At 34.2% G+C, this 12,375-nt stretch overlaps 1 protein-coding gene across 1 annotated transcript in view; it reads left to right on the top strand.

The window, feature by feature from the left end:
- Window positions 1-11,326, top strand: part of LOC127833837 (uncharacterized) — a 216,826-nt gene extending 205,500 nt beyond the window's left edge. The window contains exons 17-23 of the mRNA XM_052359326.1: window positions 182-333; window positions 897-1,013; window positions 4,060-4,180; window positions 6,265-6,998; window positions 7,043-7,174; window positions 7,263-7,350; window positions 7,395-11,326. The gene's annotated coding sequence lies outside the window, so the exon portion shown is untranslated. The remainder of the gene's footprint in view (window positions 1-181; window positions 334-896; window positions 1,014-4,059; window positions 4,181-6,264; window positions 6,999-7,042; window positions 7,175-7,262; window positions 7,351-7,394) is intronic.
- The last annotated feature ends 1,049 nt before the right edge of the window (window positions 11,327-12,375 follow it).

The following is a 12,375-nucleotide window of genomic DNA, read 5'->3' as shown; positions in this document are numbered from 1 at the left end:
ACTGATGCATATGAAAGGTAGCTATTACATGTATTAATGCACAAATTAAAGAATAACTTTCTTTATAATTTTCATTCATTATCAAACCTTCGTTTCAAAACATATTTAAGCATATTGATATATTGACCATGCTTTGATGTATTGTTTGATTTAATCACTCTGCCTCTCGTTTACTTACCAGGCTGAGGGTCGCCCAAAACCACCCAGTGCCTTGCGATGAAAACCTCCAACGGGACTGTGACCTTGCCCTTGTACTCACCTAATCATCAGGTTGAAGGACACATGGGCTTAGATAGATACTGCAGTAAGAAGAAACCATGCAAGGTTTTAAAGGTACTTGATCACAGATTGTATGAGTAGTTTGACTGACCCGAATGACATAACTAAGCACATTTAAAAGTACAAACATATAACTACAAAGTGTATACCAATATTTTGCAGTATGGTATTGCAAATTGATTTTATTCCTTTTAATACATAATACTATTAATAATCACAGTGTAGAACTCAAAATAAAGCAGTTTTTAATAATGTTTGAAAAATGATATTGAAAACTCCATGACCATGTTATTTTAAATTGTTCCATCTGTATTTGTAAACAAAATGACTGCAGAACAGGGCATCACTTAGTAAATCTATTAACATTTACCTTTAAGTTTGTATTATTTACATTTTTGTTTTTGTCAAAATGACTTTAAAACAGGGCATCAACAGAACCATCTATATGTATTAAGATGTTCATTAAAATATTGCTCAATTACTCACAGTAAACAGAATTTCTACAGAAATAAAAATACTTTAAAATATTGCTCCATTGTTTTACTGTAAAAGAATTGACTACATAACAGGACTATAACTTTAAACTTTTCCCCTAAAATATTTTATATCATTTTCAGTAAAGAAGATGAGTTCACAATATGACATCCGAGACTGCAGGGACAAAATGAGTGTCCTCACTTCAGCAGTGGAGGCCAATACACAATACGAGAGTTTCCAGCGGCTTACCTTATCTGGTATGTATGGGTTTATTTTAAACCTAATTATTATATGATTTAGTTAGGTAAGAATATATATGTATGTAGTTTAAATTTAGATTTAATATTATTCACTGAAGTTAAAATATGAGAACAATTACAACAATATTTGTGTTCAACATCAGTCAGCCAGTAAATAATTTTTTATCCCCGCCGAAAAAATTAGGAGGGGATTTAGTATTAGTCTCCGTCCGTCTGTCTGTCTGTGTGTCTGTGCGTCCTTCCGTCGGAAACTTTGTCCAGAGCATAACTCCAAATCTATTCAATGGATTTACTTTAAACTTAGAATATAAACCGATGGCAACTAGGAGAATTGCAGTGACCAAGAACCATAACTCTGTCTACCTAGGTTTTTGAATTGTCTCCCCTTTTAAATAATTTTAAAGTAAATTTTTGACCGGAGCATAACTCTAAATCTACTGAAGGGATTTACTTGAAACTTGAAATATAAACAGATGGCAAGTAGGGAAAGTGCAGTGACTAAGAACCAGAACTATATCTACCTTAGATTTTGAATTATCTTCCTTTATTTAATTTCAAAGTAAATTTTTGTCCAGAGCATAACTCTTAATTTACTGAAGGGATTAATGTGAAACTTGAAATATAAACAGATGGCGAGTAGCAGAAGTGCAGTGACTAAGAACCATAACTCTATCTACCTTAGTTATGAAATTATCCCCCTGTATTTAATTTCAAAGTAAATTTTTGTCCGGAGCATAACTCTGAATCTACTGAAGGGATTAACTTGAAACTTAAAAAAGTAAACAGATGGCAAGTAGGAGAAGTGCACTTACTAAGAACCATAACTCTATCTACCTTTGTTCTTGAATTACCTCCCTTTATTTTATTTAAAAGTTAATTTTTGTCCGGAGCATAACTCTAAATCTACTGAAGGGATTTACTTGAAACTAGAAATATAAACAGATGGCAAGTAGGAGAAGTGCAGTGAACATGAACCATAACTCTTTCGGCTGTATTTTTTAATTATCTCCATTTATTTATTTTAATTATTTTTTTTATATTATATTTTATTTATTTATATTTTTTAATTATATTTAATTAAATTTTATAGTACATATTTTAGCTTTTCAATTTTTAATATCTCCCTTTATCTTATTTTACAATAATATTTCAATTTGAACAACAAAGAACTCAGTGTAAAATAAATAGATGAGTTTAAGGAAAAATACAGTGACAAACAACAGTAACTGTTTATAGTCCTCTTCTTTAATTACCTCACTTTCTTTTATTTCCTTATATTTTATTCTCTACAGCATATCTCAAACACTATAACTAATTGATCCTTGAAATATAAATGGATGGCACAGGTGCAATGTTTTACAAATATTATTTTACTCTCTAAAACAAATGTTGTCATACACGCAAACACATGTTGGCAGGAATTTGGCACTAGTGTGACAAGCTCTTGTTTTTCTAAAAAATGCAAATGTGTGTCGAATATATCAATAGGACATTGTGTTTGTCATAAATCAATTTAAAATATTAAATTAGTATACAACAGTGCACTCATTCTGACACGTTTTTTCCACCATACTTTTTGTCGCTTTGTAAGGATGCAATTAAAAAAAGTGTGTATCTGACTTTACATCAGACCCCTATTAGAAGTAGAGCCCTGCCTATAAAGAGACTAATCCAGTACCGACCTGTGCACATGTCTTTTGCAATAAACAAGCTGTCATACTTGCACTTGTCTTTGGCGTATTCTCAGATGAGTCACTTTATCAATGTATTCAAGGTTAATTTTTACTTTAAAAAATAACAGTGCGTAAATGTAAACCCTGTAAATTCAAGTTATTTCAAAATAAAACACAAGTAAATTACTTTTTAACTGTTCTCACGTTAGTTTTTGTTATTGTACTGAAACATAAAAAAGTGTTGCATTTGGTAAATCTTCATATATGTATAACACTTTTTCTAGAACAAGTATATTTAAACCATTTCTTGTAGGGGCCTACATGCCACGAGTATTTTATGCCCCACTTCAAAGAAGAGGGGTATATTGTTTTGCGGGATGTTTGCCGGTCTGTCGTCCGTGTTTTGGTAGACCAGTTTATTTCCTATAACTTACTCGTCAACGAATTGATTTATTGGCTTCATACTTCACATGTGCATTGGTCTTGGTCAGTAGATGACCTCTATTGAAATTGGGGTCACTTGTTCAAAGTTCACTGTCACAATAATTGTGAAAATCATCTGATCAATAACTCGTCAGCAAATTGACCAATAGGCTTGATACTTCACATATGCATTTGCCTTGGACAGTAGATGACCCCTATTGAAAATGGGGTCGATAGGTCAAACATCAATGTCACAACACGTGTGAAAATCCTTTCCGATCAATCAATCGTCAACAAATTGACCTATTGGCGCGATACTTGACATGTACATTGACCATGGTCGGTAGATGTGCCCTATTGAAATTGGGGTCACTAGGTTAAAGGTCAAAGTCACTGTCAAAATAAGTGTTAGAATCATTTCCAATTAATAACAAATTTACCAATTGACTTGAGACCTCACGTGTACATCGGTCTTAGACAGTAGATGATGTCTATTGAAATTTGGGTCTCTAGTTCAAAGGTCAAGGTCACTGTGACATTTAGTGTTAAATTGGTATCAATTCGATATGTCATCAAAGGATTGAGTGATGGGTGTCAAGGCTCTGTTTTCGGAGGCATCTGTCTCAGACTGCGGAGCTCTTGTTTTTATTTAAACATTCTTCAAATAAAGTTTGGGGATAAACCAAAATGAACTAATGTTCTCTCTCTCTATTGATTTTAGCTTCAATGCATTGAATGCATTCACAGTTTCAACACGCTTTACAACTCTAAAACATCGTGGGCACAAGGTGGGCTTTAGTTAAATCTTTTGACATTACCTTGTTGATTTGATAGGTCGAGGCACTGACAAGCGTTTTGTCCGGTTGAAATCAGTTGGGTTTGTCCTTGAAAACGCTAGTATTGCCTTGAAATTGTTTTGTTTGATGCATGATTTACTTTTATTCCAGAAAACCTGGGTAGAGAGTAATTAGTATATCCCAGGAGCATTTTCAGTCATCGTCTCCAGATTATGAGATCCCCATGCTCCACAACCCTCAGTCTATGAACATCATGCAGAGCGAACCTTAGGTTAGTTTTCCTTTTTCATGGCCTTACTTTCAGAGATTGGTGGGTGCATGTAGATTTAACCTTGTGTGTCAATACATCTTTCAATCCAGCTGTGGTTTTTTTTGGTCGTCTGTGAGCTAGTCTGTCGGTCGGTCGGTCCGTCAGTCGGTCCGTATTAAGTGTCCGCTTTCTAATTCAAGTTATTTTCATCCGATCTTCACCAAACTTGGTCAGATGATGTCTAGGTCAAGTTCGAATGTGGGTCATGCCGGGTCAAAACTAGGTCACGGGGTCCCAAGTGCGTTTTGAAAATTGAGCATGGTGTCTAGTACTTTTTAAAAATTAAGCATGGTGTCCGCTCTCTTATTCAAGTAGTTTTCTTTTTTTATTCCATTTTTAGCTTGACTATTATATATGAAAAATATATTGTGGAGCTATCCTACTCACCCCGGTGTCGGCGTTTCCATTAGCGTGCAAATGTTAACGTTTTCGTATTTTCCCTTGACATATTTTGCATACTTGTTTACCAACATGACCCCAACCTATAAACAAGAGCAGACAACTGTATCAAGCATTTCGACAGAAATATTGCCCCTTATATACTTAGAATGTATTATTGATAAATCTATGTTAAAGTTTGAGTACTACCCCAAGTGCTTTATATACCATTTTGCAAGCTTTTGTATTTTCTGTTATTTCGTAAATTTTAGTATTTCGTAAAAATCTGAAAAATGACCATTATTTGTAACGCGTGATGTTGCATCTTTATAAAATAGCATTACCCACTGTAAGGTGTGCTCACTAAATCCGAAATGGCGAGGCATTTAAACATAAACCCATGATCCATACTGTCGAAGGCTTTATTATATCGGAAAAAATAGGAGACCGTTTTTGTTACTTTCATCCATTAGTTCAATAATTTCATGCAAAAGTCTTACATTTTCGCCATTATATCTTCCTTTGATAAATCCTGTTTGATTTACACTGGTTATATTATTTGAAAGAGGTTTTATTCGATTGGCAATGGATTTTGTAGCTATTTTGTAATCAACGTTAAGAAGCGAGATGGGCCTCCAGTTATCGATCAAAAGGGTGTCCTTTCCGGTCTTAGGTAGTAAAGTAATTATGCTTTGTTTTTGCAATTCTGTTATATTATTGGTGTCTAAAGAATAGTTAAGAGAATTAACGACATATTGCTTAATATAATTCCAAAATATTTTGTAAAATTCTGCAGATATGCCATCTGATCCTGGACTTTTATTGTTTTTCATGTCTAGCAGTGCTTTAGCGCATTCATACTCTGATAGGTATCTTTGTTCATTTTGCGTTTGTTCTGGGTTTATTTTATTGCAGATATTGGTATGGAAACGTTCATGATGTTTATATCTATATTGTTGTCTTTTTTATAAAGATTCTCATAAAATTTGGCAGTGTTTTAATATTTTGTTTTGATCACGTATTACGGCATTATTATTAGTTTTTAGTTGTTCAAGTAGTTTTCATCAGAGCTTCACCAAACTTTGTCAGAAGTTGTAGCTATATGATGTTTAGTTCAAGTTCGAACATGGGCCTTGCCGGGTCAAAAACTAGGTCACGGGGTCACTTAGTGCGTTTTAAACATTGAGCATGGTGTGCGCTTTTTTTGTGAAGACAACATGCAAAATAACCTGTGTCAATGCGGCATGTGGGGGTATTTGTCATGTCCGTGACAAAGCTCTAGTATTGGTTCATTTATTTTATAGTAGTGAAGTTTTCAGTCAAAAGTAAAATGTGTTTGCATCGGTTGCCTTTTGCCTACCTCACACATACATCTCAGTAAAACTCTTCTCCAGCACGTTTTATTTGCTATTGGCTAGTTGGCCCTTTCTTATTGTTATAAATGATAAGGTGATATTTTTCCAATGGAAGAAATGTATGTTTCTCGAATATCAACCCATATTTCCTGATTGATGGTAAGATTTATAGTTAGTTGGTAATAAAGTGGTTATGATTAACTTTTAATGTAACTCAATGTATAAAAGTTCTATTCTTGTTCTTGTTTATCATCCGTAACACACATACAATGAACAACTGACATAAACTGTTATGAGTCTTTCTTTTTTCAGACGTCCCTTGACGAAATCAAACCAGCAAATCAGAAGGACAGCCTGCTGCTACCGTTGTTATCATATTAACCCCATACCGAAAAAGCTCAGAGATATAAAGGCTGTTTAAGATGTGCTTGTCTCTACATACCATGTGTCTGGTGTGAACATGTACAATTGAAGGTCTCTACATACTCCATGTCTGGTGTGAAAATGTACAATTGAAGGTCTCTACATACTCCATGTCTGGTGTGAACATGTACAATTGAAGGTCTCTACATACTCCATGACTGGTGTGAACATGTACAATTGAAGGTCTCTACATACCTCATGTCTGGTGTGAACATGTACAATTGAAGGTCTCTACATACCTCATGTCTGGTGTGAACATGTACAATTGAAGGTCTCTACATACGCCATGTCTGGTGTGAACATGTACAATAGAAGGTCTCTTCATACTCCATGTTTGGTGTGAACATGTACAATTGAAGGTCTCTACATACTCCATGTCTGGTGTGAACATGTACAATTGAAGGTCTCTACGTACCCCATGTCTGGTGAAAACATGTACAATTGAAGGTCTCTACATACCCCATGTCTGGTGTGAACATGTACAATTGAAGGTCTCTACATACCCCATGTCAGGTGTGAACATGTACAATTGAAGGTCTCTACGTACCCCATGTCTGGTGTGAACATGTACAATTGAAGGTCTCTACATACTCCATGTCTGGTGTGAACATGTACAATTGAAGGTCTCTACATACCCCATGTATGGTGTGAACATGTACAATTGAAGATCTCTACATACCCCATGTCTGGTGTGAACATGTACAATTGAAGATCTCTACATACTCCATGTCTGGTGTGAACATGTACAATTGAAGGTCTCTACATACTCCATGTCTGGTGTGAACATGTACAATTGAAGGTCTCTACATACCACATGTCTGGTGTGAATATGTACAATTGAAGGTCTCTACATACCCCATGTCTGGTGTGAATATGTACAATTGAAGGTCTCTACATACCCCATGTCTGGTGTGAACATGTACAATTGAAGGTCTCTACATACCCCATGTCTGGTTTGAACATGTACAATTGAAGGTCTCTACATACCACATGTCTGGTTTGAACATGTACAATTGAAGGTCTCTACATACTCCATGTCTGGTGTGAACATGTACAATTGAAGGTCTCTACATACCCAATGTCTGGTGTGAACATGTACAATTGAATGTCTCTACATACTCCATGTCTGGTGTGAACATGTACAATTGAAGGTCTCTACATACTCCGTGTCTGGTGTGAACATGTACAATTGAAGGTCTCTGCATACCCCATGTCTGGTGTGAACATGTACAATTGAAGGTCTCTACATACCCCATGTCTGGTATGAACATGTACAATTGAAGGTCTCTACATACACCTTGTCTGGTGTGAACATGTACAATTGAAGGTCTCTGCATACCCCATGTCAGGTGTGAACATGTACAATTGAAGGTCTCTACATACTCCATGTCTGGTGTGAACATGTACAATTGAAGGTCTCTACATACCCCATGTCTGGTGTGAACATGTACAATTGAAGGTCTCTACATACCCCATGTCTGGTGTGAACATGTACAACTGAAGATCTCTACATACCCCATGTCTGGTGTGAACATGTACACTTGAATGTCTCTATATACCCCATGTCTGGTGTAAACATGTACAATTGAAGGTCTCTACATACCACATGTCTGGTGTGAACATGTACAATTAAAGGTCTGTACATACCCCATGTCTGGTGTGAACATGTACAATTGAAGGTCTCTACGTACCCCATGTCCGGTGTGAACATGTACAATGGAAGGTCTCTACATACCCCATGTCTGGTGTGAACATGTACAATTGAAGGTATCTACATACCCCGTGTCCGGTGTGAACATGTACAATTGAAGGTCTCATCTTTGAAATTGGGACAGGTGGAAAATTGATGCATTGATGCAGACAGAAGTCGCATAATGACAAATCACAACAAAAAGTGAAAATCCAGACAGTCTTGTGGCCAGCCATGTTTTTATGTGACCATCCAAGTTGTGTTCAAAGAAAACAATAGTTCATGTTTTATTGGAAATATGATGCTGATAGTCATTTTATGTAAAAGGCTTTTATGAACTGTATTTAAATACTCAGTATAATAAGATTAAGATTACTTGATAAAAGCAATAATGAACAATATTATTTTAAGAGCAAAATTAGCAAGTCTATCCAAATACTGTGTCTGTATTATGAAATTTTATTTTGGAAATGTTAAGGAAAATATAATGTTACTAAATATATGTCTATTAATGTTCATTTTAACATTTGTCAAAGCTGTTAAAATGATGCCGGTAACTTTGACAAAATTGAAAGAAAGTGTATTCTTTTCATGTAATGAGACATGCTTCAGTTTGTTTTGGCTTAACATGTAATATAGAGGTGGTAGTAGGTTAAACACATTGTTTAGACAGGTGGATAATTTTAATGCTAAGGCTTTGATAACTTTAAGTGTGCCCATTGGTGTCAGGTGTTTTTGTCAAGCATCTTGTTTATTATCTTAGTATTTCAAGACAATATTGATTAATTTTAGACAAAATCATTTAATCTTCCTTAAATTGTCTATTCGGTATTTACTACCAGTTATTTATTCATTTACTTGAACATGATTTAATAATGACTTTTTTGTTGCTTAAAATGCTTTAGATCTATATGTTTTAAAACTAAGCATTTAAAAACGAAAATATAAGATGTGGGAATAATGTCTAAAGTTATGATAGTTATTTTTTGTTTTTGTAAAGTTAATTATGCCTTATATGTTTGTGTATAGACATTTAGACGACCAGATTAACCTGACCAAGAATTCTTGATCAATGTGTATATCGGTCACTTCATTTGTCATTTGTATATAGAGCGATTGCGAAATGATCGTATTGTTAATGAAAATCATCGTTTATTGTTGCCATTTTGATTTTTGCTGTTAACATGTATTTGTACAAACAATTTTCATCCTTTACATCTTTTAGATGCCAGATAATAAAAACAAACATTGCTTGTGGAGATGCTCATTTAAAACTTTCTTAATGATACAGAACAACACATTCTGAAGAGACTAATAAATTATGCTTTAGGCAAAAGGAACATCTTGTTACTAGTATATGTACTGCTTTTCATTAGGTAAAGTCAACTATTGAAAGATTGGTTTAATTTTTTTTTGCATTATCTTAAGAAAAATTAATATATTCTACTTGGAAATCAGTCAATTGCAAATCAAGCGAGAGTGATTAAACACGCTAACACTTGTCAATAATTGAATTGTCTCTCTTTGTACGTAAGATATAGGGATGTTGTTGCTTGAAAAACAAAGTTGTATCCGTTGTTAGATAATGTTTTTGTTCATCTCTCAACATAACAAGTACATTCATACAGTTATTAAAAATATGACACTCTTTATTCTCAGCCATCAGTTTGTATTGGGATTTTGTGGAATACTTACTAAACTAATACACGTCTGTTTAATGAATGAATAGCTATGGTACAATATGATACTCAGTGTTACAAAACATGTGTAATAAAAATATAATGTCATTTATTTGAAATCATAAAATTTAGTTGTCCATACAATGCTTACAGTTTTGCAATTGCGATGATAAAGGAAATGTTCTGCTCAAAATGTCTTTTTAAGACATGTGAAAATTGTAGCAATCATATTGTACTTGTATTTATATTATACATCATAAGAATTTACTTACGGCTGATGATAGCGGCTGTTTACTATTTGTGTAACAGTTAGTTTCACTCGACCGTTTGACCATATTTCCTTAAAAATGTGATTGTTTATATTGAACTTTAATTGAATGCATGAAACATGATTGTTCTGTTACTTAACAGCTGAAAATAGCTTGATGTTTGTAAAATTGTATGAAATGTTTCAAATAAATCATATTGATACATAAAAAATAAAATTACATTTTGCGTTACTTTGAATGCATAACAAACAATTGTTACCATACAATCATATTTGTATTGAACTTAATTAATACTTTAAGATGCAATTTTTACAATAATGTGTTAATATTGTCATCCATTCCAAATAAGCATTGTGCATTCGTAAATATAGGGTGTATATACACTGCTTAGATGCCTTTTTTAAATTGCTTGTGTACGTCATATTGATTAAAGACTCTTATGTATTGCATATTTGTGTGTGCCTATGTCTTACATATTTCTTCACAGTCCTTAAATTACTGCAATTAATACTTTAAGAATGTTAAAATATTTATCTAAACTATAACCAGGTTATCTGTTAATTTAAGTTTCATACATTGTATTGTCTAGCTAATTAAATTGAAGTGTCTATATTCTCTCCAACATGCATTGTCTGTGTATGGTTAAGACAAAGCACATTACACAACTCATGTTGTTTTTCTCCATCATTAATAAATAATGTTTATTCTGTAGATGTTGCATTATACTAAATATTTCAGTTGTGCAATGCTTTGCTCTCTTAATAAATCAGCACTATTTATTGATTTTTTATATGGGCACTTCCCATGACTTTATTCGTGAATATTTCTTTGAATGTGCAGTAGGGAAAACATTGTTTGCTTGAAGGTTAGAAACTTAATGTTGACATCTTGAAAGATGGCAGTAAACATTTAACTGAAGAGTAGCTGGGAAAAAGATTGCTGTTAAACAATGTAAGACAGAAGTCCACGCAAGATATGTCATGCATGCGATATGCATGAACTATATTTTTAAAATAATTTGGATCTGAATTATCTTTAAGAAATGGTATGGTTATGAGGGTCTCTATGTGCAAAATGTTGCATTTATTTAGTGTACAAGTTATTGCTTAAACATTGAATTTGTTATGGGAATAATATAGTTTATGCGACTTAAAGAGATATACATGTTTATGTTAGTGATGTGTTTTTGCTGATCCAACTCTGTTCCTGCACACTATTTAAAGTAGATAACTACAAGTTATCTCATTTAAATGGGAATAGTATTGTACTGTGGAAAAGTGTTGTGAGTTCAAATAAAAATACTATGAACCGTTGTATTAGTACTATATTGACTCCCCTATTGAAACTATGGCACACATATTGATTTTGGCCTCTCCGTCTATTAGTTCGCCGTCATACTTTGGTCGACATTGGATACCAGTCAATATCTTAAGAACTATTCCGTTAAGAGCTTTCAAATGTCACATTGTGATTGGCGTTCGCGTAGATTTAATATCGTTTGATTTTGGATTTCTCCGGTAAAGTGTCAATGTCACAGGGGTCTCTAATGTGAAAATGGTAACAATGACTGGATTAAGACTTGAGCACACCATCGTCTTTGCATTCAGTATAAACTTGACGTAACGTTAAGGAAATCGCTTTAAGGAAAGACACCACTAAGACGTTTGCACACTTTTCTTCATGGTGACAGAGACGTTTTTGAGACGTCGTCATATATAATAATTTTACTAAATCATGCTGGTAAATCCTCAAATTTGAGAACTGCTGTGATGCAATTTGATGCTGACGAAGTCATGTCGCCAGAATAGCTGCATGCAATTGGTCAATGCAAAATCTGCAAATGCAGACTGCTCTCTGTTGATAACACAGTATTGTTTTCAATATATCAAATAACACACATTTTGGGAAAAGACATTTATGAAAACCTATCGGTAAATGCCATTTGTCTTGTATTGTGAGACAGAACTACCTAATAGTAGAGTGCCCATGATACATGTAGAAGGAAAATCGTTTAATTATCTAACAACACACGTGTGACGTATGCAAGTCAAAATAGTCTACGGACATTTGCCAGTTTGCTATAAACAACACAAGGTGAATTCACTATTCTATCGGCAAGTATTGTGCTTAGATGTTCTATTTATAAGACGCAATGAGATTTGTACACGGGTCATGCAAAAATTGATCTTATGCAATATGATCCCAACGTAGCTTCAGCCAGGCCTGCGCAATCGCACAGTCTTGTAAGAATATGAATACTGAATAAACTACTCTGGCGTTGTAACCAAACCTTGCGTGCCTTTTTTAAAGCGCAAAGTGTAGCCATTGATGGGAAAGTGCGCAGGCTTGGCTTGAGCTACTC

This window comes from Dreissena polymorpha, chromosome 6 (assembly GCF_020536995.1).
Source record: "Dreissena polymorpha isolate Duluth1 chromosome 6, UMN_Dpol_1.0, whole genome shotgun sequence".
Classification (NCBI taxonomy): Eukaryota; Metazoa; Mollusca; class Bivalvia; order Myida; family Dreissenidae; genus Dreissena; species Dreissena polymorpha.
Note: the sequence above shows the minus strand (reverse complement) of the source record. Positions and strands in the feature narration are given on the sequence as shown.